Raw genomic sequence first — 23804 nt, 5'->3', positions numbered from 1 at the left:
CCTGCCTCCCCCCCTCCCTCCTCATCTTTGTGTTTTATTCTCTTTCCCTCTTGCTCCCTATCCTCTCTCCCTCCTTCCCTCCCTTCTTCCCTTTTTCTTCTTTTCTCAGGCTCTAGCTCTTATTTTCTGTCCTAATGAAATGCTCTCTTTAGTGGAGAAAGTTTGTCACTGGTGTTTTCCAATCATAAATGAGTGTGAGAATTGTCTAACTGTCATAGCCTCTTAGACTGCAAGAGTCCACAGCAATCACAGAAGTCCACCTCTCCCACTTCCCAGGTGAGGAATGGGAGGTGACTCAATCAAAGTCGCATGGAAGCAGAGCCAGACTAGACCCCAGGGCTCTTGGCTTCTGGTCCAGAGCTCTCAGCCACCTAGGGAGAATTGTCAAAGGGGCTTTAAACCAGGGTACCAGCTCTCATTTCATGAACAGGCTGTGGGATTTGCACATCATCTGTTGCTGGTGCTGCTGTAAGAGCAAGATTGTGGCGATGATAGGAGGTGTCCACTCCAGATTAGTAATAGAACAGCCCTTCTGGAAATGCAAGACTGGAGGGTGGCTCTTGCCAAACCGTAGCAGTTAGCGCCCAGGAATCCAGATCTAGCCCAAACTAGGGCCAGCTGCTCCAGGGGAAGGAACAATTTGTTCTTTCCCTGCCCATCTGGGGAGCTGGGCATGTCCTGAGGCAGGCCACTGTTAGTTACCACAGCTGCTTTCTTGAGAGGGGAGACACCGTGAGCGCCTTCGCATTCCTGCATCCTTGCTCCCCCTGGCCACCGGTTAAATTATTTTTCTCAATGATTGTATGGTAGATTGATAACTAAGTGCTATTTTTTTTAATTCTATGGGCAAATATAGATCTCTTTCTTCAAATAAACTCTTGCTACCTGGACCATAGACCTAGAAGGATCCAGAAAATATGGGTGGACAAGATAATTTTGTATCCTGTCTTTTCTTCCACAAATATATCTGAGCACTGCTCCAAGATAAGCTTTGTGAGAGGAGCTTGGAAGACAAAATACAAAGGCATGATCCCTGTCTTTGAGGATCTGACCCTCTGTGGGGGAGATTATTTCATTTCCCATTGCTGCTGTAACAAATTACCACAAACGTAGTGGCTTAAACAGCACATTGTATCGTCTTACATCTCTGCAGGTCAGAAGTCCAAAATGGATCTCATTGGGCTAAAATCAAGGTGCTGGCAGGGCTGTGTTCCTTCTGGAGTCTCTAGGGGAGAAGCTACTTTTTTGCCTTTTCCAGCTTCTAAAGGCTGTGCACATTCCTTGGCTCATGGCCCCTTCCTCTATCTTCAAAGATGGCAGTGGTGGTCAAGTCCTTCTCCCACTGCCATTTTTCTGGTGCTAACTCTTCTGCCTCCTTCTTCCAGTTTTAAGGACGCTTGTGGTTACATTGGGCCCACCTGGGTAATTCAGGATAACCTCCTCATCTTAAAGCCAGCTGATTAGCAAACTTAATTCCCTCTTGCTATGTAACATAACCTAATTATGTTTTAATTTTAGCTTATGTGAGAGTCTGGCCAAGAAACGGGAAAAGGCATTCTAAGAAAAGGGAAAAGTGTACAACAGAAGCAAGGGTATAGCAGCACGACATGGAATGAAGCTAGGACTGGAGTGTAGGGTCTGCAGAGGAGAGTGGTAGATGATACAAAAGGCTGGAAAAGTTGTGCACTGGAAGGTCCTGGTGGGAAACAGATGGCCCTCTCAAAGGCGGAGATTGAAAGGCCCTTTTACAATGTTTGAATGAGAAGGCCTTTGCAGCGTTTGGGCTTGGTTAAGGGAAAGAAACGAAGGGTGATGAAGTGCCCCAGGACTAGCAACAACCAGAAGCATTATCTCCCCTAGGCCCAGGGGTAATGGGAAGGATTCCCTGAGAGATAGGGAGAGTTGTGACTATGGGAGGGGACCATCCTGCAGGAGCTATCATCTTTGATATAAAAACACAGCCATAGCCAAGCTACAGCCCACCTTTCAATCTGCTGCTCTTGCCTTTCATGGACAAACCCAACTAGAAAGCAGGGGACAAGGGAGCCTGATGGACACAGTCCATGCAATTTAGGTCTGTGGCTCAGAAGAGAGTAGATCTGGAGGGAAAACTGCAGGGAGCAGACAGGAGGACCTCGTATGTCATGAGTAAAGTATCTGAATTTTGTGCTTCAGGCCACAGGGAGCCTCGGATGTATTGTAGGCTGGCCAATGAATGGCTCTTTGAATCTTTCTTTCAGTTTGATCACCACTCCATTTCCCATATTGCCTTTATTCACAAGGTAAAGATTTTGTCTTGTCTCCATCTCTTGTCTTTATCTCATCTCTCAGAACCTTGACAAGTTGATCTTATATACTCTTTATCAACCAAGGTGTTAATGGCCAATAATACCTTAATGTGCCAGCTCTGTCAGATAGTGTTTAGATTTATTGGGAGCATTCAGTACCTGGTTCAGTTAGCTATTGCCATAACTATGCTGTGTTAGAAACCATTTCCGATATCTGGGGCTTCAAACAATAAGGATTTATTTAGCTCAGAAGTCTGCAGTTTGGTGATGTAGGTTCAGGAGTTCTTCTGGTCTCAACTGGGCTTGCTCACATATCTGGCAGTCATCTAGCCTGTTGGCTAAAGACTCATACTTCTGGGGCTAGTCAGCTCTCATACTTCTGGCAGTCAAATGACTTCTGATGCAGATCTTCTCCTCTGTTTCTCCCTCCCCTCCAGTAGGCTAACCGAGGCTGGTTCTAAGCACAGTGGCCTAGGTGCAAGAACAGAATCAGAAATGTGCAGCTTCTTTACCAAGCTTCTGCTTGTGTCACAACTGCCATCATCCGATTGGTCAAAGAGAGTCATGTGACTAAATATACTCCACTTCTTGATGGGAAAAACTGTAAAATTGCATGGCAATGACATGGGTAGAGTTAATAAAGAACTGGCACCATTAATGCAATTGATCTGCCAATCATTCTTGGGTGCCTTAACCCAGGCAATAAAGATTTACTTATTTATCAAATTATTTGTTTGTTTATTGTCAGACTCTTCCACTAAAATGTAAGCCCTGGTAGAGCACAGCTGTACCTCCTGTGATTCTAACATATGTGCTCACAGTAAATTTTCACTGAAACCATCAGTGAATGCTGCTGGCTTCACATGGGAATTATTTGGAGAATGGTCTTTATGGACCTATTCTAGTCCACTAAATTCTCATAAGCAGAGAAGTGTCCCTAAAAATGAATGAGCACAAATATGGTTTCCACTTGCCCATTTAGGCCTACTCCACTGCTATTTCGCTTTCTCTCTTTCTGGTTTCGATCAAGCTGGGTGAACCTAGTCAAAGGCATAAAGCACAGGGAGAAGATGAGTCATCCCTCCATCAGGGCCTTATCTTACCTTATCACTCCCCATTAAGGGTGGGGAGCTGACTCAGTTGTACAGCTTGAATAGATGACATCACTGAATGAGTGTGATGCTGCCTGCTATGGGCTGACCTGTGTCCCCCTAAATTCACATGTTGAAGTCCTAACCCATAGTACCTCACAATGTGACTGGATTTGGAGAGAGGGTCTTTAAAGAGGTGATTAAGGGAAAATGAGTTTACATAGATGGGTCCTAACCCAATATGACTAGTGTTCTTATAAGAAGAGGAGATTAGGATCCAGACACACATAGAGGAAAGGCCATGGGAAGACACAGGAAGAAGTGGCGATCTACAAGCCAAGAAGAGAGACCTCAGAAGAAATGAACCCTGCCAACACATACCTTGATCTTGGACTCCCAGCCTCCAGAATTGTAAGAAAATAGATTTCTATTGTTTAAGCCACCCAGTCTGTAGCTTTTGTATGGCAGCCCTAGCAATCTAATATAACACCTTTCTTTTTAATTAATTAATTTTATTTTTTTATTTTTATTTTTAAGGAAGATTAGCCCTGAGCTAACATCTGATGCCAATCCTCGTCTTTTTGCTGAGGAAGACTGGCCCTGAGCTAACATCCATGCCCATCTTGCTCTCCTTTGTATGTGGGATGCCTGCCGCAGCATGGCTTGACAAGTGGTGCGTAGGTCCACGCCTGGGTTCCAAACTGGTGAACCCTGGGCCGCTGAAGTAGAACGTGCGAACTTAACCACTGCACCACTGGGCCGGTCCCTATCACACCTTTCTTAAAAGAGAGCAGCTGGAGGGAAATCTATTTGGAGCGACTTCTCCATCCCCAATCCCAGTGTGAGTCAGAGGAGCCCAAGCTGACTTCCTGGGAAAGGCTTGCTCAGAGAGGAAGCTCCTAGAGTTGCATGCACTGGAAAGCTCGTGGGACTCCTTCAGAGTGGCCAGTGCAGGCTGAAGACAGATGGTGCTGGGGTCCTTTCATGTGGCCTTCCCTGGGGCTTTGCGAGCAGTTCCAACTTGTTCCTGTAGGCTGATGCTAAATTCCATTCATTAGCAAGTTTCCCAGTAGCTTAATTTTATTAGCTCCTCAGGAGTTCCTCTCTTGCTTTTCAGGCCTCCAGTCATCTAAAATGTGGTATCTTCAGCAAATTCACCCACCTCATTATGTATGATCCCTCTTCTAGGCTATTTAGCCCTTCTCCTGGCTCCTAATAAATAAATACTAATTCTAAGACCAAAACCCAAGAGGCCATATGTTTAATTGCTTTCCATGCTGAGAAAGAATCATTTATTAGTGCTGTGCAAAGCGCTGTGTTTGAAAACTCCAAACCACATGAAACACCACAAGTTCTGTGCCAGAGCCTAACAGAGAAACAGCCAAGTTTCATCTGAACTTTGTTAGGCCTCATGACCTTTCACAAAACCTCAAAGCAAACATAATTCAGCCCCTGGATAGGCTCAAACTCTGACTTGAGTCCTGTCATTTGTTTGGTTTTGTAGCAGCTGCTTATATCACAAATCCACCCTTCTGGTTAAAAAAAAAAGAAGATCCGTGAGATGCCTTCAACTCCGTGTGATGTTCTGCTTTATTTTTGTTTTGTAACATTTCTACTAATTGTAAAATTCAAGACTCCTTTGGAAGGCTGGATCTACAGAACAACTTGTGGGTTTAGAATTGCCAGGTAAATTGGGACTGACAAATTTAAATGGAATTCAGTGAGAAACTAATTGTTGTGAATCTGACTAGAATAATGAGAGCAGGAATAGATGGGGGTAAAAGGAGGGACATCAGAGAAGAGTGGTTTTATTTTGTTTTCAAGAAGAAAGATTTGTTGCTGAGGCATTGTCTGGACACAGTGGGTGCTTGGTAAGAATTTGTTGCTGACCTCTTCACATGTAATCTGGAGTTTCCTCTTGTGCTGAACTTAATTCAGAGCTCCTTGACAGGAATTTCACAGCCATTTCTATGTCACTATGTATCCATCTGGGCCTGCTGGACCTCTGCGCATCTAAGTTAGAATGGCTTGACAGTGAACGCTCTTCTGAGAAGGAGGCCAGCCTGTGGCTCATCTTGTTAGAACTGGACTGAGAAAGAGCAGGGATGCAGCAGACAGACAGGGCTTGGATTTTGAATCAGACATGGCCACTGCTTTGGGACAGGTGCCTGGAGTGGAGGCAGACTCGAGAGTGGGTAATAGAAGTTGGATCGTATAGACTAAACACACTACCTGGAAATTATGGTAGTAGCTCAGACAAACAGAGATAACCAGAACAATACAGGGTCTTCCTCAGGCAGGTGGGACCTCCTGATAGATAGCCATTTTAGTGGTCAGCTGAGGTTGGCCTGACAGCAGGTGGCTGTCCTAACCATGGGATGGAGATTAGGGGCAGGATTCTGATCAGTATGTGTTAAAAGTTAGTGGGTAAGAGGGAATGGTAATGGTGGTGATACTTGAATAGCAGAGCAAGAGTAAATTCATTCGGGTTTCAGGATGGGAACTTATTTTTAACTGCTGGCAGATGCCTACCTGCTAAACTGAGTCTCCAAATCAGGTAAACTGATGCTGACTCATCTACGACTTAGATCAGAACTACTCAACGCACTTTTCTTTTCGTTTCATCCTCCTCCCGCAACTGTCCCCTGCCGCAGATGTTGAAAGGATGTGGAGCAGTGGAAGGAAGTGAAGTCACAGGAGGAGGGGATTTAGATCGAGGAGGGCCTTGTAGGTCATTGTGAGAACCCGTGAGGTAACGGGGACTCCAACTGCTTACCTCACTGTCTGCTCTTCTCTGCTTCAATGTCCCCAGCTCCAAGAAAAAGCCAAGCAGAACCCATGAGATAAGATTAGACACCTTTTTCTACATTTCAGGTGATAAATGAACCAAATCGAAAGTATTTGCATTGGCAACCTTTTAGTAGATATTCATCTTATTCTCAATAACAACTCCTTGCATTTAATAAACTAATGGTTATGTAATTTTACATCAGTCCCACAGAAAGGAGCAAAAAGAGCAAACAATATTTTGACCCTGCTGTTTTGACCCCACTGTTTTGGACTTCCATATTGATTCCATAGATATTTTATCTTTGTGTTTATGAACACAAATATTTTAATAAGAATTATACCAAAATTGGTGGATTTTTATTGAAAAAGCTTTTTTGGGATTAATAATTGTTAAATTGATTCAATTCTTTATTAACATTTCCATAGAATAATAAAGACATTTTTATTTCTGTTTGAATAAAAGGATTATCAACAGTATTGATTAATTTTCTGGTTTGATTCATTTATTTTGACTCAGCTCCTACCTAGTTGTACATTCTGTGATTGTGAGTTTTCTTTTGCAGAAATTATTTCTACCAAGCTTATTTCTCACATCAGATTTTATAAATTATAAAGATTTGATTCTTCCATTCACCCTCAGCTAACAAGCATTTTAAATCATGTGCAATTTTAGATTTTGCCAGTTTTGTTTTGAAAAATTACTTCTAGCAAGTCTGTTTCCCACTTTAATTGTTCAGTTTTTCATCTATAACAAATTTTACCACAAACAGTTTTAGCCAATGTTAGTTTTATTCCGTGTTGATTGTTTTTTCCAGTAATATTCAATAAGAATTAAAAAAAAGAAGTAGATAAAAGACTGCTAGTTGTTACGATTTTATTGGAGCGATGGGCAAAAAGCACAAGCATAGGAATTGGATGCAGGGCAGCATCTAAAGTGGGGTCAAAATTCTTGTACCTGGCCTACCCCGCCTCTCACCAGCCCACAAGATGTTCAAGTCCATTAACCGTTTGTTTGCATGCAATGGACCTGTAGGGAAAATCCTTTGTCAGCTCTTTGACACGTGTGCCAATAGAAAGTAGTGGTGGGGGCTGGGAAGGAAGGATCTAAGAGACAGATGACTACTTCATTATGACAAAATTCCAGAAGAAAGCAAAAATATGCATATCTCTTTGACAATAAATTTTGACCCAAGATTGTTGTTCTCCAGCTTCCGAAGTTGCTGATATGCTTCTCTTTAATTTATCACAAAACTTTATGAGAAGCCTAAGAACTTACCAGACAGAACGGGGAAGAGACTGTTCTGGGCACTTTAGGAAAGTCTGAAATTCACAGAGTTGGAATAAAGTGAAGAAGACTGACCTAAGTGTGGAAAACAAAGACTGCACATTATATTGGAAAGAACAGGAATGTGGGACATGAAGGCTTGGTTTCTTGTCCCTGGGTATCTTCTTTCTATCTTGGGGGATTTAGGACCATTTACTTGGCTTCCTTGAGTCTCAGTTTCGTCACCTACAAAATCCTGAACATCTCATAGGGTGGTAGAGAAGTTTAAGAAGCATAAAAATGCTCTGACTGATGTGGAGGGCAAAGCAAATGACAGTTGTTATTGAGTGATGGTCATGAGCTTGGGAATGAATCACTCTTATTTTCAAAAGAGAGGTTCCTGTCCTGCTGTCTTTTCTCCTCTCCCCTACCATCCTGCCCCTCTTCCGCCTTCTCCTTCTTTCCCTCCTCCTTCAGGTGGCCATACCTAATAGTCTCAGAGTGGGGACTGGCCACACCAGAAAGACCAACTTCATGATTTAGGGTGGGTGCTCTGGGTCACATTATGTCAGTGTACCTAGAGATTAAGTTCATCTGTGTGGGCATTAAATCAATCATTCACGTCTATGTAATGGAGCCTCAAACAATTCTGGACACAGAATATCAGGTGAGCTTCCTAGGGTGGCAATACTCTGAGTATTGTCACACATCAATGCTGGGAGGGTAACACATCCTGAGGACAATGAAAGCATCACATTTGGGACTCTCCTGGATTCTGCCCTGTGCGTTTCTTCCTTTGGCTGATTTTAATGTGCTCTTTCCTTGTAATAAATGTAATTGTCATTATAATAGCTTCCATTGAGGTTGTGAGTCTTTCTAGTGAATTATGGAATCTGAGAATGGTTTTGGAAAACACTTGAATTTGGTTGGTGTCGGAAATGAGGACGGTCTTACATGGACTCTTCCCTTTAACTTTGTAGTTGGATCCTAATTCCTTGCCTTTAGAGTCAGAAGTCTTGGGTGGCATTGGCAATCTGGAGGACTGTGCCCTTAACCTTTCAGTTTGGGTGACTTAAGATACCATCCCCACTGTTTATTACTTCTGCCTCAAAATTATGAAAAACCTTGATTTATTGTATCATCTTTGTCATCTTTGGTGATTTCTGGAATGGGAGAAAGAAAAGTATTTTTCAGATACTTACTCATTTTGAACTGTGGGTGAAATGCAATTGAGATGCTACAGTCTAAATTCCTTCAGGGAGACATAAAGAAAATTCTCCCCATATTATTCTTATGGCTAATTCACTCAACAAATGCTTGTGTAGTTCTTATCACGGTGCGGGCATTGTTCTAAATGCTTTATGTGTATTAACTCATTTGATATTGATAATGACGGTTGCGGCAGGCTTTATTATTATTATTCCCATCATCATACAAGTGAGCAAACTGGGGCTAGAGCAATGAAATAATGTACCTGAGCTCCCACAGCTAGCAAATGGTTGAGCCAGGTGGAAGCTCAGACTCCAGAAGTGTTCTGTAGCCACCTTGTTATTGAGGCTGTAGATTCAGACACTTGAGTCTTAGAAGCTCAGTCTAGTGGGGCAGACAGACTTAGAAGCAAACAATGATGTTATCATATAACAAGTTCTACAATAGAAAGGTTGCAGAAGTGAGAGGAACAAATTTGAGCTCCTCAGCCAGAAAATTGAGATTGTTTTTTACTTAGATCTCTTCCTTGTGATTCATAATAAACTCATCTCCACCTCTGTCATTCCTAATCTCCACCCCCACCCCAAATTATCTGGAAGCAATTCTTTGCTGCAAATATCTTTTCCCAGATTATAACTTGTCCTTTAATTTTGCTCATGGTGCCTTTTGTTAAACAGAAATTTGAAATTTTAGTTTAAAAACTTTTTCTTATGTGACCCTACTACAAGTCTTATTATATTTTCTTCCAAAAGTTAGAAAATTTTGCTCTTCACATTTAGGTCTTAGGTATACCATTTGTTAGACCTAGAATTTACTTTTGTGCACTGCATGTAGTAGGAATATGGTTGTATATGTTTTTCCCTTATGGATAACCAATTTGCCCAACTCCAAACAAAGATCTGAATTAGTATATTTATGGTTTGTTTCTGGGTTTTCTGTTCTGGTCCTTTGGTGTGTCTATTTCCACACCAAAAATCACACTTCACTCACAAACATTACAACAAAAAAATAACATTAAATTCATAAATACAATTTTATAATAACATAAATAAAACAAAATAACATAAACATCTCTTTACATTAAGGCTCGATGTTAGATAGAACAGATATCCTTATCTTGTTCTTAAAAATTGTCTTGGTTGTTCTGGTCCCTTTTCTTATGAGGGTATCAACTTAAGAAATGTATCAACATATGAGAGATTCACACACATTTGTACAAATACAAATGTGTTGAATTTTGATCACTGTCCCACTGACTTCATAGATTAAATATTTGGGAGAATTTACTTCTTTATAATATTGGACCTTCTTGTCTATGACTATGGTGTGTTATTCTACTTACTTTAGTTTTCTTTAATCTTTTCCAATAGTTTTCTAATTTTCTCCATATATTTCATGCACATCACTTTTTATACTGTTTTTGTAGGTACTTTATTATTATCTTTATGCTACTTCTGTAAAAAGTATCTTTTAAAACTAATGTTTGCTCACAATTAGCTATTGGTCTAAAGAAATGAAATTGATTTTTATATGTCATTCTATGTCCAGTTCCCTTGTTCAACTCTCTTATTAAATCTGATAACTTGGGGGCTGGCCTTGTAGCCAACAGGTTGGGTTCACACACTCTGCTTCAGTAGTCCAGGGTTTGCTGGTTGAGATCCTGGGCATGGTCCTACACACCACTCATCAAGCCATTCTGTGGTGGAATCCCACATAGAAGAACTAGAATCACCTACAACTAGGATATACAACTACGTACTGGGGCTTTGGGGAAGGGAAGAAAAAGAGGAAGATTGGCAACAGATGTTAGCTCAGGGTCAATCTTCCTCACTGAAAAACAAAAGTATATTAAAAAAAATCCGATAACTTGTTTATCAATTGCTTTACATTTTAAATATAAATATGTGTTTTGTGAATAATGGCAGTATTATTTCTATTTACCTCTTATTTCTTTTTATTTTCTTATTGCTTTGGCTAGGATCTCCAGTGCAAAGTCAAAGAGAAGCAGAGAAAAGGACACCAAGATCTCCTTGCCCTGGTGTTATACGCTGTATAACCTCTTCTCCTTGAGTGTGGGTAGGACCTGTGACTTGCTTCTAGCCATAAAAGTAATGGAATACTATTTCTATGATTAAGTAAAAAACACTAAATTAATTTAGTTAATTAAAATAATTAATTGATTCAGTTAGTTGATTAGTTAATTAAAAAATTCTCTTTGTGGAAGAGAACTGATCGGTGGTTACCAGGGGAAAGGGGGAGTAGGGGGAGGGCACAAAGGGTGAAGTGGTGCACCTACAGCATGACTAACAATAACATGCAACTGAAATTTCACAAGGTTGTAAACTATCATAATCTTAATAAAAAAAATTCTCTTTGTGGAGAAATTAAAATTAAAAGATTCTCCTTGTGGGTTCGAAGAAGTAAGCTGCCATGTTATGAGAATCCCATGTAGAAAGGAATTGCAGGTGGCCTGTAGGAGCTGAGCATGGCCACTGGCCAACAACCAGTAAGAAAATGGGATCTCAGTCCTACAATTGTCAAATCATGTAATCCCATTTGGTTGTGGTGTATAATTCTTTTTATTCATTGTTGTATTTGATTTGTTAATATTTTGTTGAAGATTTTTGCATCATGTTCATGAGAGATATTGGTCTGTAGGTTTCTTGTAGTGTCTTTGTCTGGTTTTGGTATTAGGGTAATGCTGGCCTCATAGAATGAATTATGAAGTCTTCCCTCTGCTTCTATCCTCTGGAAGAGATTATAGAGAACTGGTATAGTTTCTTTCTTCAATGTTTGGTAGAATTTACTAGTGAATCCATCTAGCTAACCAGCACCTGTGTACGAAAGAGTTTTGGAAGGTTAGTAATTATAGGTTCAATTTCTTGAATAGATATAGGCCTATTCAGATGGTCTGTTTTTTCTTGTGTGACTTTTGGCATATTGTGTCTTTCAAGGAATTGGTCCATTTTGTCTTGTTATGTGCTAAGTCAGCTCCAACACCTAGTGACCCTGTGAATGAGTGATGTCCACAATCTCCTGTCCTCAACAGCCCTACTCAGCTTCTGTAGACTCATGCCTATGATTTTTTCCTCTGGAGTTTATCTATCTCATATTTGATCTTCCTCTTTTCTTGCTGCCTTCTACTTTTCCCAGCATTATTGTCTTTTCCAAAGAATCCTCCATTCTCACGATGTGCTCAAAATAAGACACCCTTGGTTTTATCATTTTTGCTTCCAATGATAGTTCAGGCATAATTTGTTCTAGGACCCCTTTGTTTGCCTTTCTGGCAGTCCAAGGTGTCCACAGAGCTCTCTTTCAACACCATTTCATCTAGGTTATCAAATTTCTGGGCATAGAGTTGTTCATAGTGTTTCTTTATTATCCTTTCGATTTCCATGGGATCTGTAGTGATGTCCTCTCTTTTCATTTATGATATTAGTAATTTGTGTTTTCTCTCTTTTTTCTTACTTAGCCTGGCTAGAGACTGACAAATTTTATTGATCCTTTCAAAGAACCAGCTTTTCGTTTCATTGATTGTATCCACTTTATAATAACTATTAGGTAGTAATTTCTTTCTTTCTAAATCAGTCTTGAATTTCTTTTAAAACCCAAATTTAGTGTGAATTTAACACTTGCGTTTTTGTTGGCAAACACATGTAGAAGCCTGCTTGCAATATACATTATTCACATAGTTCTCATATGCACAAATGATTCAGGGCTCACGTTGTGTGTTTAAATACTTATCTCCTAATCCTTAAGGTACTAACTTCAGTTAAAGTTGTTATAATATTTAATTAATCTTTGTAATATCCCCCATTTTAAGCTCAAATAATTTTTTTTGTAATGTGAAAGATGTGACCACAATGTGCCTTGTCATAAACAGGAGTGTCTAAAACACACATCGTATTTTCAGTAAGGGACTTACCTCACACATTGATCATCTCAGTCAGCACCTTTCAGGACTCGAGGGAAAAATATTAGGAATATGTTGTGTGCTGTCTAGCACCTGATTATTGCACTAATAGTGTTCCATGTATGTCATTTATCACAGAAGTAATTAAAAAAACTTATTCGCCACTGAGTTCCCTGAAATCTACCAAATAATCATAATCTTGATTTTTCTTCCCAGAACGAGCCCTTAGAGATCACTTAATTCAGGCCTCTCCTTTTATGTTCAAGGCAACTGTGTCAGAAGAGTGAATGATGTGCCCCAGACGCAAGAAGCCTGACTGGGGCCTCCACTGCTGCTCAGCTCTGCTTTTGAAAGGAGCCCTGAATAATTCTTGCTAACTGTGACTAACCCTCCCCCACGCACATTGCTGTACCTGAAGGAAATGTGGAGTTTCCAGGGTTAGCTGCTCACTTGCACACCTGTAGTCAGGGCCTATGGGCAGCCTTTGCTGTGAACTGTGTGCCGCATATGGCCTGTCCTTCACAAGAAAAGTTCTTGGACTTGACGTCTACATGCCGACTTGGTCCTCACACATTTGCGGCTTGGCAGAGCTGGTTGATAGGATTACTGAACTTCATTCCTAGAAGATTCAGCTCTTCAAAAGGAATCGAGTCCAGGTGAAGATGTTCATCAATATTGGCTGATGTTTTTAATAATGGATGATCCAGACCTTTCCAAGTGAAGCCTCAGCTTGACCTGAGCTGGTTTCTTACTCCCTGTATCAAATCATACATTATGCTGCAATGCTAATATGGGGACGTATACCACATCTGCATCTTTGCTGGAGCCTCTAGAGAGGCTAAAACCCATGCAGCCCCACTCATCTTTCATTTAACTACCAGAACTGAAGAGCAAAAGATGAGCTCCTTAAGAATTGCCCTGTTCAGTCATCTGTGGCCTCTTGTTCTGGGTCTTGTATTTAGGAAATTTCTGGACAGAGGAGCCTAGACTAACTTCAGGAAGTGTTTTCCCGACATGATTCCTGGGCATTCTCTGCTAACTTACCCCAAACACTCACCGGGCAAGGGGGCTCGGCTCCTGTGTCCTAGTTCTGTAATTGGCAATGCGAAACTTCTGCTTGTGTCCTACATATTACTGTGACTGTCCATTTTTGTGGAATAGCTGCTCCTCAATGCCTAAGTCCATTGGTTCCTCTGCTGTAAATACTTAGAAAGAGGAAGGATCTAAAACAAATACAGCAAGGCTGCTTGTTTTGACCAAATTGGCAATTAATTAATTCCATGTGCTAGAAGTTGCAATCAACATCTGCAGCAAGAGCAGCATCTTCTGGATGAACAGAAGAAATGAAAAGAAATGAATACGGAAAGGGTCTGAGATCTTGGTGCATAGGCTTCATGGCTGTGTATGTAGGGACTGATGTTTATTTCCAGGTGTGTGCAAGCAAATCTCTGAGAGTAGGAGCTAACCAGCATCTGTGTATGAAAGAGTGGGAGGAAAGCCTTCATTACATCTATCATTAGATGGGAGATGGAGATGGAAATCTCAGCACCTCCTATGGTTCAGGAGTGGCACGAAGCACCACCCTAACTCTGTTCATGTGTATGCCTTTCAAGAGAACTATGTTTCCAACAGGAGTGGTTCCTGGGGAAATTTATCTTTTTATTCATAACCCCAATTGCTTGAGAGGTTGAATACATATGCACACACACATCCCATCTTTTATTTTTTTTTTTTGAGGAAGATTAGCCCTTAGCTAACATCTGCTGCAAATCCTCCTCTTTTTGCTGAGGAAGACTGGCCCTGAGCTAACATCCGTGCCCATTTTCCTCTATTTTATATGTGGGACACCTACCACAGTATGGCTTGCCAAGCAGTGCCATGTCTGCACCCGGGATCCGAACCGGCGAACCCTAGGTTGCCAAAGTGGAACGTGTACACTTAACCGCTGAGCCACTGGCCAGCCCCATACATCCCATCTTCTTCTCTTATTACAGGGATGCTCATTCTCATGGCCTCCACTTCTGGGGCAGGGATGGTGATTCCGTAGCCTTCCTGGTGAGCCCTACTCGTGCTGTGTGGCGGCCTTGTGCTCTCTATCCCTGTGCAGCAGCTGCTGCGTAGCAGGGCACCATTCTCCTTGGGGCCATGACTTGTTTTTCTTTCATTTATTTTACTTCCTATATTTTTTCTTAAATGAACAAAATGTTGGCAAAAGGCCTATCTTTAAGAAAAAAGAGGCTGTTCTGGTTTCCATTTTTAAGAGAATTTTGGCAGTAGAAGCCACAGTGTTAGATATTTTACTGCATTTATCAATCGAGCACTGAGCATATGGAAACAATCCTATCTAGATAACCCTCAGAGCAATTGCTGTTCACAAGAAGCCATTTCAAAAGAATGATTTTCTAACCCCAAGTGGAACAAAAAAGAAAACTGTAAGGAATGGGCAAAAAGAAAGATTCAATGACCAAGAGGAATGATACACGAAATAAAAATAAAAGTTCATAAAAATAAAGACATAACTCATGTGTAGTCAGGTCTGATAATCTGATTTTTAAAGTCAGGACTCCATTGTTTACAAATCTAGACACCAAACTCAAACCATTTTAACTAAAACTGGGAATTCACTTTAAAGATCCTTGGTTCTTTCAGGGAATCCAAGAAAGAGTTAAAAACTCTAGCTATAGAAGTGGCAAGGATGAAGATGGACCCCCATTACAGCTGGAACCATCTTTCTTGGTGCTACCTGGCTTTCTCCACATGGTGGAAATGATGGTATGAATTTCCCTCTTTACCACTGAGAAGAGACTGATCTCACTCCTCCAGCCCCAGATCCAAATATGCAATGTGGGACTTATTGGCACAGCTTGGTACAGGTGCTCACCCCAAAGGAATCAGCTGCAACATGAGAAATCGGGCACTAGATTGGCCCAGCTTGGATCTGGTGCCCACCTCTTGGTCTATGGACTATGAGTGGAGGGTCGGGTTCTAACGTACTCATGTGGAGGTTCCTACGTTAACCATGGGAACTGAGGAAAGACTGAGCAGAAAACATCGTAGTTGTCATCTACACAGTTCAACACTATTTGGAGAACTGCCCTCTGTGTGCTTGTTTTCCTTACAACTTTACTGATTATAGGAAAATAATATGTTTCTTCAACTTAGAGTGGAATGGAACCCACGTTTGTATTTGTGCCTGGGGGATATTTTTGGCTCTAGGAGGTTAGGCTCACACTCGCCCCAGAGTGAGCTCCGATGGCATTAAATATTGGCCTTTGTAAGAACCAAATACAAATGGATGTTAGCCAACATCATGGTTTGAAGAGTATTGTGTTTCTTCTAAGTAAATGCTCTTAGGCAGCAGCTGGGCTGAGGAAATGCTCAAATCAAAGATCAACATCCTATAGCATGCTAATTTTAAGTGAACTGTGAGCTGGGATTCATTGCCACACACCTCTTCCTGCCACTTGTGAGAGTCATTGCTCTCTGTTGTTTCCATCTTAATAAAAGTGTGGCCAACATGGCATTCTCAACACTCCACTCTCCTTATGACATCATACAAGAAGGATTGCCACATTGATATAAACATTTGAAACTTTCTCATCCCTAACTTAAAGATTATCAGCATGACAGATTAATAATGCCCAGTTTGTTTTATTATAAGAACACTCATAAAAATCATTGAAAATGATACAATATTTCAATAATAGCAATAGAAATACTGGTAAAGCATCTTCCATTTCGCAGGAAGAATTGGTATTAACCTAATCATACATAGAATCCTGAAAGATATAGCATGGTCAGGAAGAAACACATTGGGAATTCCCAGCTACTTCTCCTGCTTACATTCACAGGTAATACAATCACATTCCAAGGAGGAAGTGGACAAAGAGGCACAAGAATCAACAATGGAAAAAAATCAACAACTGTCTTGTGAAAATATCATGTAATATAAGAAATGGTAACTGGTTCATTAAAAATAAAAAAAAATTGTGTAAGAAAAACCAGTTAACTAAAGGAATCCAAAGTAAATCTTTGAAAGCATCTGTTTTGTGTTCTCAATAAAATTTTAAAAAATGTGTCCTCTATCAAACAAAAGAGGAAAGAGAAAATGATAAAAGAATAGAGTAAGATTAAAAGGGAGTTGCTTAGGATGTAGAAAGAGATTAAAAATTCTCAATGAGATAAAGGTAGTAAAGAAATTTAGATGCTTCATACATTTTTAAGTTGCTACCATACGTTTAAATAGTTGCAAAAGATCTACTTTCTAGTGTATTATGGACATTGGTATTTCAAAACAAAAATAAGTATCTTTATTTAAAACTTGTCCAATCTAATCTAAATGCTCTAATTATTCTGATAATGACCATTATCTACTTTAAAAAATACTTGAACAAGCTCATCTTTAGGAATTGGAAATTTAAAATATTTCCTCACATTTCAGTTCAATTTTCCTTTCTCTGTAGGATTTATATTAATATGACATATTTAAGCATGGATTTTTAAATTTATCATATTTTCAACACAGGAACTATGAGTATACATTTAAACTTAAACTTTTAAAAATTTTCTATGACCATAAGCTGTAAGAGTTACACAAATTTCTTTTAGTTTGAGCTGTCATTAAATTGTTGGTATCTGACTGATCAAAATAATATAAATGTGTCACACATTTTCATAGTTATTAACCATGAGGAGCATAATTTCATTTGGAAGGCAGTTCCTAATGAAATGATCAGGGCTATTAATCTTTTAGTCAATCAGTTCATATGATCATGGACGAATATTATCTATTGTTAGAATGAGACATGATTCAGCATCCATTCTATTCTCTTTTTAAATTTTTATACATGAAAATGAGGAGAGCTCTTCACATAAATAGGAATAGAAGGAATTTTGTTATAGCAATGTATTGTATTCTTTGAATTCCTTCTGACTTATACACACAAAAAAATCACATAGCTACCAAACATCAAAAGTTATTTGAATTATCTAGCAGCTGATAAATCCATGAAGTCTTATGATTTTTCTGAAAGGAAAGAATCAGAAACCATGTGGCATACAACAATATGTGCTACCCAGTCACTCGGATCTTTGCCTTTATCAACATCTACACCAATATTTCAACTTGTCTCTTTGTTTGTCACCCTGGAGGTTTTTAAGCCCTGGGCTAATGTACTGCTTCAGTTACTTTTGCTGCATAACAAACTGCCCCCAAACTCAGAAGCCTAAAACAACCAGCTTGTTACGTTTACAGAGTCTTTGGGTCATGAATTTGATCAGGGTGTAGTAAGGTATTGCTTCTTCTTCATGGGTCTGGGGCCTCAGCTGAGAAGAATCAAAGCCTGGATGATTCTAAGACCTGGGGCTAGAATTATCTGGAAGTTCCTTCACTTATATGTCCAGTTCCTGGACTGATGCTATCCATCCGATGGTCCATACATAGCCTCTCTATGTGGCTTGGGCTACAACATTGTGACCTCAGGATACTAAGACTTCTTACAAGAGTAAGAGCTCCATGGCAAGTATTCCAGAGGACAAAACAGAAGCTGCATTGTCTTGTGACCTGACCTTGGAAGTCATATAACATCCCTTCTGCTGTACTCTATTGTCAAAGCAGTCATAATCTTGCTCAGATCTGAAAGGAGGAGACAGAGACTTCATCTCTCTACGGAAGGAGTGTCAAAGAACTTGTGGCCATTTTTTAAAACAACTATAGCACCTCATTAAGATTTGGATGAGTGACACATGTAAGTTTCTTTTCCAAAGTGGGAGAAAGGCAATTGTGAAAGGAAAGAAGAACCTCATGGTGCCTTGGCAGTCTGTCTTTTCCTAGGTAGATCAATTGTGGGAAAATTTACATATAGAAGCTGAGCATCTGGAAATTGATTCCTTTAAAGCTTTCCGTCTCCCGTATATACATTGGAAAGTCTTTCTACATAGGGGTAAGTGCACTTGAGTTTGAACATCATTGCTGCAGGATTCAGTTTGGCAAAGCTGATTTAAATGTATTCTATCAAAATTTAAAAATTATCCAAACATCTCACCATCAAATTAACAGCAACAACAATGAACCCTATAAATAAGAACAATAACAACACAAAAATTGCTTTAAAATAAAGAAAAAAGAAAGGAACCTCATATTGAATTTCTCTTTTGCAACGCTAAAAACTAGAGGACAGTGCAACACTGAGTACAGGACTTGAAACAGTTGAGATTCAAGAATTTTGCACTCAGCAAATTTTCATATATGAAAGAAATTCCAAGATAAGAAAGTGCTCAGAAAAGACATCATTTATGTATCTTTCTGAAATAAACTCTCCAAAAAACTACTAGGAGGCGGACTTGAGCTAATCAAGTGAGGATAAGTGAGTAAAATCTCAAGAATGGGATATTTGGCATGATGGCTTTGAGGGAGGCTGCATAGTTTTTGGATCTTCCTGAATTCCCACATGAAAACAGGCAGAGCATGTAGAGAGCAAGGCAAATTTCATGGATATCATTTACAACAAGACTTGGTGACAAAGTATCTCCAAAATCCAAATATAGTGAGTGGCAGCAAACCACCATAGCCACAAAATTGTGTGCTATTCGTGTCTGTGTTAGAGAAAGCAGAGGGACCTATGAGTGGGAGAATGCATTGTCCAAGTTTTTCTACTAGGAAGCAAAGTTAGCTGATTTGAAAAGTAGATAAAACTGGGACGGCTCTTGCCTCTATGGTGGTGGATGAGCACAAGTTGCTCACTCTAAGCCTAAAGTGGCTGAAGCAGTATACTCCATGAAACCTCAAAACACACGCACCAGGACTCCCTTTAGGATAGGGCTCCACACCAAGAAGAAACAGCTGGGAGGAGCAGTGTAAAGGCAACAGAGCCCGGGAGAAAATAGTCCACCGTGTTTTAAATACCATACAAAAAACAGCAGAAGAGGCTGCCCTGTGCAGCTAGAATTGCTCTCTGAACTAAGCTTCCTTCTAAGGGTTCAGGAAAACTAAATTCACGTAAAAATAAGCGACAGAAAAGTACTGAGGCCAAATCTCACGCAAAGCAATTATAGGAAGAAAAGAGATTAAAAAGTAGAATAACATCCCCACAGACAAGGAAAGCATGCCAGAAAGACATGTTCAAAAAACAGATAAAACTGTAATGGGTTATTTAAAAACAAACTAAAAGGATTAAGAAAATGATACTAGACATGAAAGAATAACATAAATAAGAATTAGAAAGCCTAAGAAATGAGATGACAGACTCAGTAAAGAATTAAAAATATATGAAAAACATCATTTTAGAAATGACTAAACTAGAAGGAAAACAAGAATCATAAACACAACAAATATCCAAAGTGAGATAGAACATGAAAAGGAGGAAACATTAAAATCAAGAGGAAGAAAGAGACAAAAAGAGGGTGGATAGAAAATGGCAAATATTGAAGAAAAGAAAAGAAGATCTAAAATACTGATAATAGGAGTCTCTGATGAAGGGAAGCAAAGGAACATAAAAATAGTGAGAGGTATAATTCAGAGATATTTTGCTGAAATAAAGTAAGATTTTAAATAACACGTTGGAAGAGTACATTGTATTCTTAAGAAGAGAGACTAACACCAAGACATACCCTAGTAAAATCGTTGGACGTTACAGAAGAAGAAAAAAATCCTTTCAGCATCTAGGCAAAAATAGCAAGTCACTTACAAGGGAAATAAAACTAGATTATCATTGAACTTTTTGACATTCATGCTTATGTCAGAAAAAAAATGGAGCAATATATTTAAGACAGTCAAGGAAAGAAAATACAAGCCAAGAATTTTATGTCCAAGAAAATTGACTTTCAAATGTAAAAGATGCAGAAACTGTTATCAACATTCAAGAACTCAGGAAATATTGTTCTCTTAAGATTTTAGTAAGGAATCTACTGGAAAACAAACTTCAGACAAGCAAAATGACTAGTGAGACATTGATCTACAGACTTGTAAGTACTAAGCATATAGTTACTTGCAGAAATAAGACTAAATGAGGTTCAAAAGGAAGAAGTTATAATATGCAATGACTAAATGATCTGAAAATATAGATATAATCCAACTATAAAAATGTGGAGGACAAGGGAGAACACATGAAAATAAAAATTTTAACTGTTTTCAGTAATTATAATTGGTGGTGGTAATATTAAATTGTTGTTCTAAGACTGTTGTATGTGAAGAATGGATAAAACAATGAGTAACCACAGGATATTCTAATTCTATCATCCCGTGTCTTTGAGAGCCAGGATTCGCAGCGTGGAGTAAAAAAGATACAACTTTACAAAGATGACATTAAGCAAAAATCCTGTAGTTCTGCACTTGAATTGGAAATGTCAGTATGATCTTACAAAGTATTTTAATATGTATGTAAAAATATATATAATTATATAAATAATTATTTTGTATATCATATCAGATAACAAGAAATCTGTCAAAGATTATTAGAATGTAAAAAAGAAAAACCCAAAAAACCAAAAGCCTCATAGCCAACACAAAGGACCAAAAACATGTTGAACTGCACCATGAGTATGCGATCAGAAAAAACAGGCTGTGGGAAACTCTACAGGTTAAAATCTTTGGTTCTTTAACACATAAATTATAAGGAAAGCAAAAGAATGGAGGGGGAAAATGAAGTTAAAAAAGACTTAACAAATAATGGGCAAGACCAAAGGAGGAACAATTGGGTGTTAAATCCTAAAGGCATGCAAGGAAGTGATTACAAGGAAAATCTAAATAAAGTTATTTTTTGGAGGGAAAGCTAGGGACTGTGATGGGATGGGACACATGGAGGGTTTTCTGGGGTATTTGGAAGGTTCTGCATTAATCTTTGAGTCTTAAACATTGATACTTAGAAAAATGTAGGCTAAAATATGTATGTTTTTAAAATATAAAGTAACTATGAGAATAAGTAAAAATTGCATGTGTTCTTTCCAATTCAATAAAAAGCAACAACAAACAATGAAACAAATAAAACTACATAGTCCTTAAAATAAAATACAGGACAGAAAGGAAAGAGCAGTGATAAATAGAAAAGAGAGAGCAGGGCCTGCCCGGTGGTGCATCGATTAAGTGCACACATTGCACTTCGGCGGCCCGAGGTTTGCGGGTTCAGATCCCAGGTGCGGACATGGCACTGCTTGTCACACCATGCTGTGGTAGGCATCCCACATATAAAGTAGAGGAAGATGGACACAGATGTTAGCTCAGGGCCAGTCTTCCTCAGCGAAAAAAGGAGGATTGGCAGCAGTTAGTTCAGGGTTAATCTTCCTCCAAAAAACAAAGAAACAAAAAAAAAAAAAAAAGAAGAGATAGCATAATATGAGATCATAAATGACCAAATATAACTGTTTTTACATAAAGTAAATTTATTGACCACCCATTCTAATAGGTAAAGATGATCATTTTAGATTAACACACAAAACTGTACTTTGTGCTATTTTTAAGAAACATACTGTATTATCTAGGGTAATCAGAGAAACATGAGCAACAGGGTGTGTGTGTGTGTGTATCTGACTCTATCTCTATCTCTATGTGTAGAGAGAAAGATTGATTTATTTTAAGGAATTAGCTCATACAGTTGTGTGAGCCTTGTGAGTCTAAATCTGATTGGGTAAACTGGCAGCTGGAGACCCAGGGAAGGCCCATGTCACAGTTCAAGTCTGAAGGCCATCTGCTGGCCAAATTCCTTCTTGCTCAGGGAAGATCAGTTTTGTTCTATTAAGGTCTTCAACTGATTGGATGAGGCCCACCCACATTATGGAGAGCAATTTGCTTTACTCAAAGTCTACCAATTTATGTTAATCTCATCCAAAAAACACCCTCACAAAAACATCCAGAATAATATTTGACCAAATATCTGAGCACTGTGGCCCGGTCAAGTTGAAAAGTAAAATTAACCATCATATACACCTAAAAACAAAATGATAGAGAGCTGTTAAATGTAACAGAAGGGGAAAAATTTATCAGGCAGTAATGGACGAAAACTAACTGATTTGACGTTATCTATTTTAGACAAATTAAAATCAACTGCAAAAACATCAAATGAAACAACAGGTCATTTTATGTCGCTTATAAGCTGTAAAATAAACAAGAAAGATACAATAGCCATGAAGAGATTTTTCACTTAATAACTATATTGAAATATAACCAAAAAAACACATAAAAAATCAAACAAAAATTATATATATTATTAGAAATCAACAGAAACACAATAATAGTGAATCAGTTTAATATACCACTCAGAATTTGATACATTAAATAAACTAAAAATAAGAATGAGACATTAAATATTATTAATACAGTGATTTTATTAACTAATAATGTTCTTATTAGTAATATAGTATTATTAAAAGTTATCAATTGAACTTTGTGCCCTGCCATCAAAAAATATACCTTCCTTTTTTTTTTATGATTGGCACCTGAGCTAATATCTGATGCCAGTCTTTTTTTTTTAATTTCTTTTTCTCCCCAAAGCTCCCCAGTACACAGTTGTATATTCTAGTTTGAATGCCTCTGGTTGTGGCATGTGGGATGCCGCCTCAGCATGGCCTGATGAGTGGTGCTACATCCACACCCAGGATCTGAACTGGCAAAACCCCGGGCCATCGAAGTGGAGCACGCGACCTTAACCACTAGCCTGGGGCCGGCCTCATGCCTTCCTTTTTGATACTTATGGACCTCTTACAAAAAATAATCTCATTTCAGACCATAATGAAAATCCCAATACATACCAAATATAAATAAAAACAACCCGTGTGGGCTATATTCTTTATCTACAAGGCAACAAAACTAGAAACTAACGGCATAAGTTTAAACAACAAAAACAAAGGACATCCTATACATTTGGAAAATATCTCCACTCTCCTAAGTAACTCTTGGTCAAATAATTTGGAAATGAACAGTAATGCACACAGTTTATAGCAAAATTTAAAGGATGTAGTGAAAGCTGTATTCATGCCCTCAGTCACACACTTAACATTTTTCATCATTAAAACAAATGTTATTCAGAAGTCTTTTGGATGAAAGGGAATCTAACTTGAACTAGCTGGAACTACAAGAAATGCTTACGGGTTTCTTGTAAACACAAACTGGAAGGATGGCTACTGCTAGGGAGGACTCAGTTCTCCCAGGATTTTCCTTCTCCTTCTCCTTCCCTGCTTCCATCTATATGTTAGCTTCATTCTCTCCTACTGCAGACTGAATTTCTCCATGGAGTGGCAGATGTCACATTAAGTTTCCA

The sequence above is a fragment of the Equus przewalskii genome, chromosome 8 (genome assembly GCF_037783145.1).
Source record: "Equus przewalskii isolate Varuska chromosome 8, EquPr2, whole genome shotgun sequence".
In the NCBI taxonomy this organism is placed as follows: domain Eukaryota; kingdom Metazoa; phylum Chordata; class Mammalia; order Perissodactyla; family Equidae; genus Equus; species Equus przewalskii.
The sequence above is the reverse complement of the archived record's forward strand: the minus strand, read 5'-3'. Positions refer to the sequence as shown.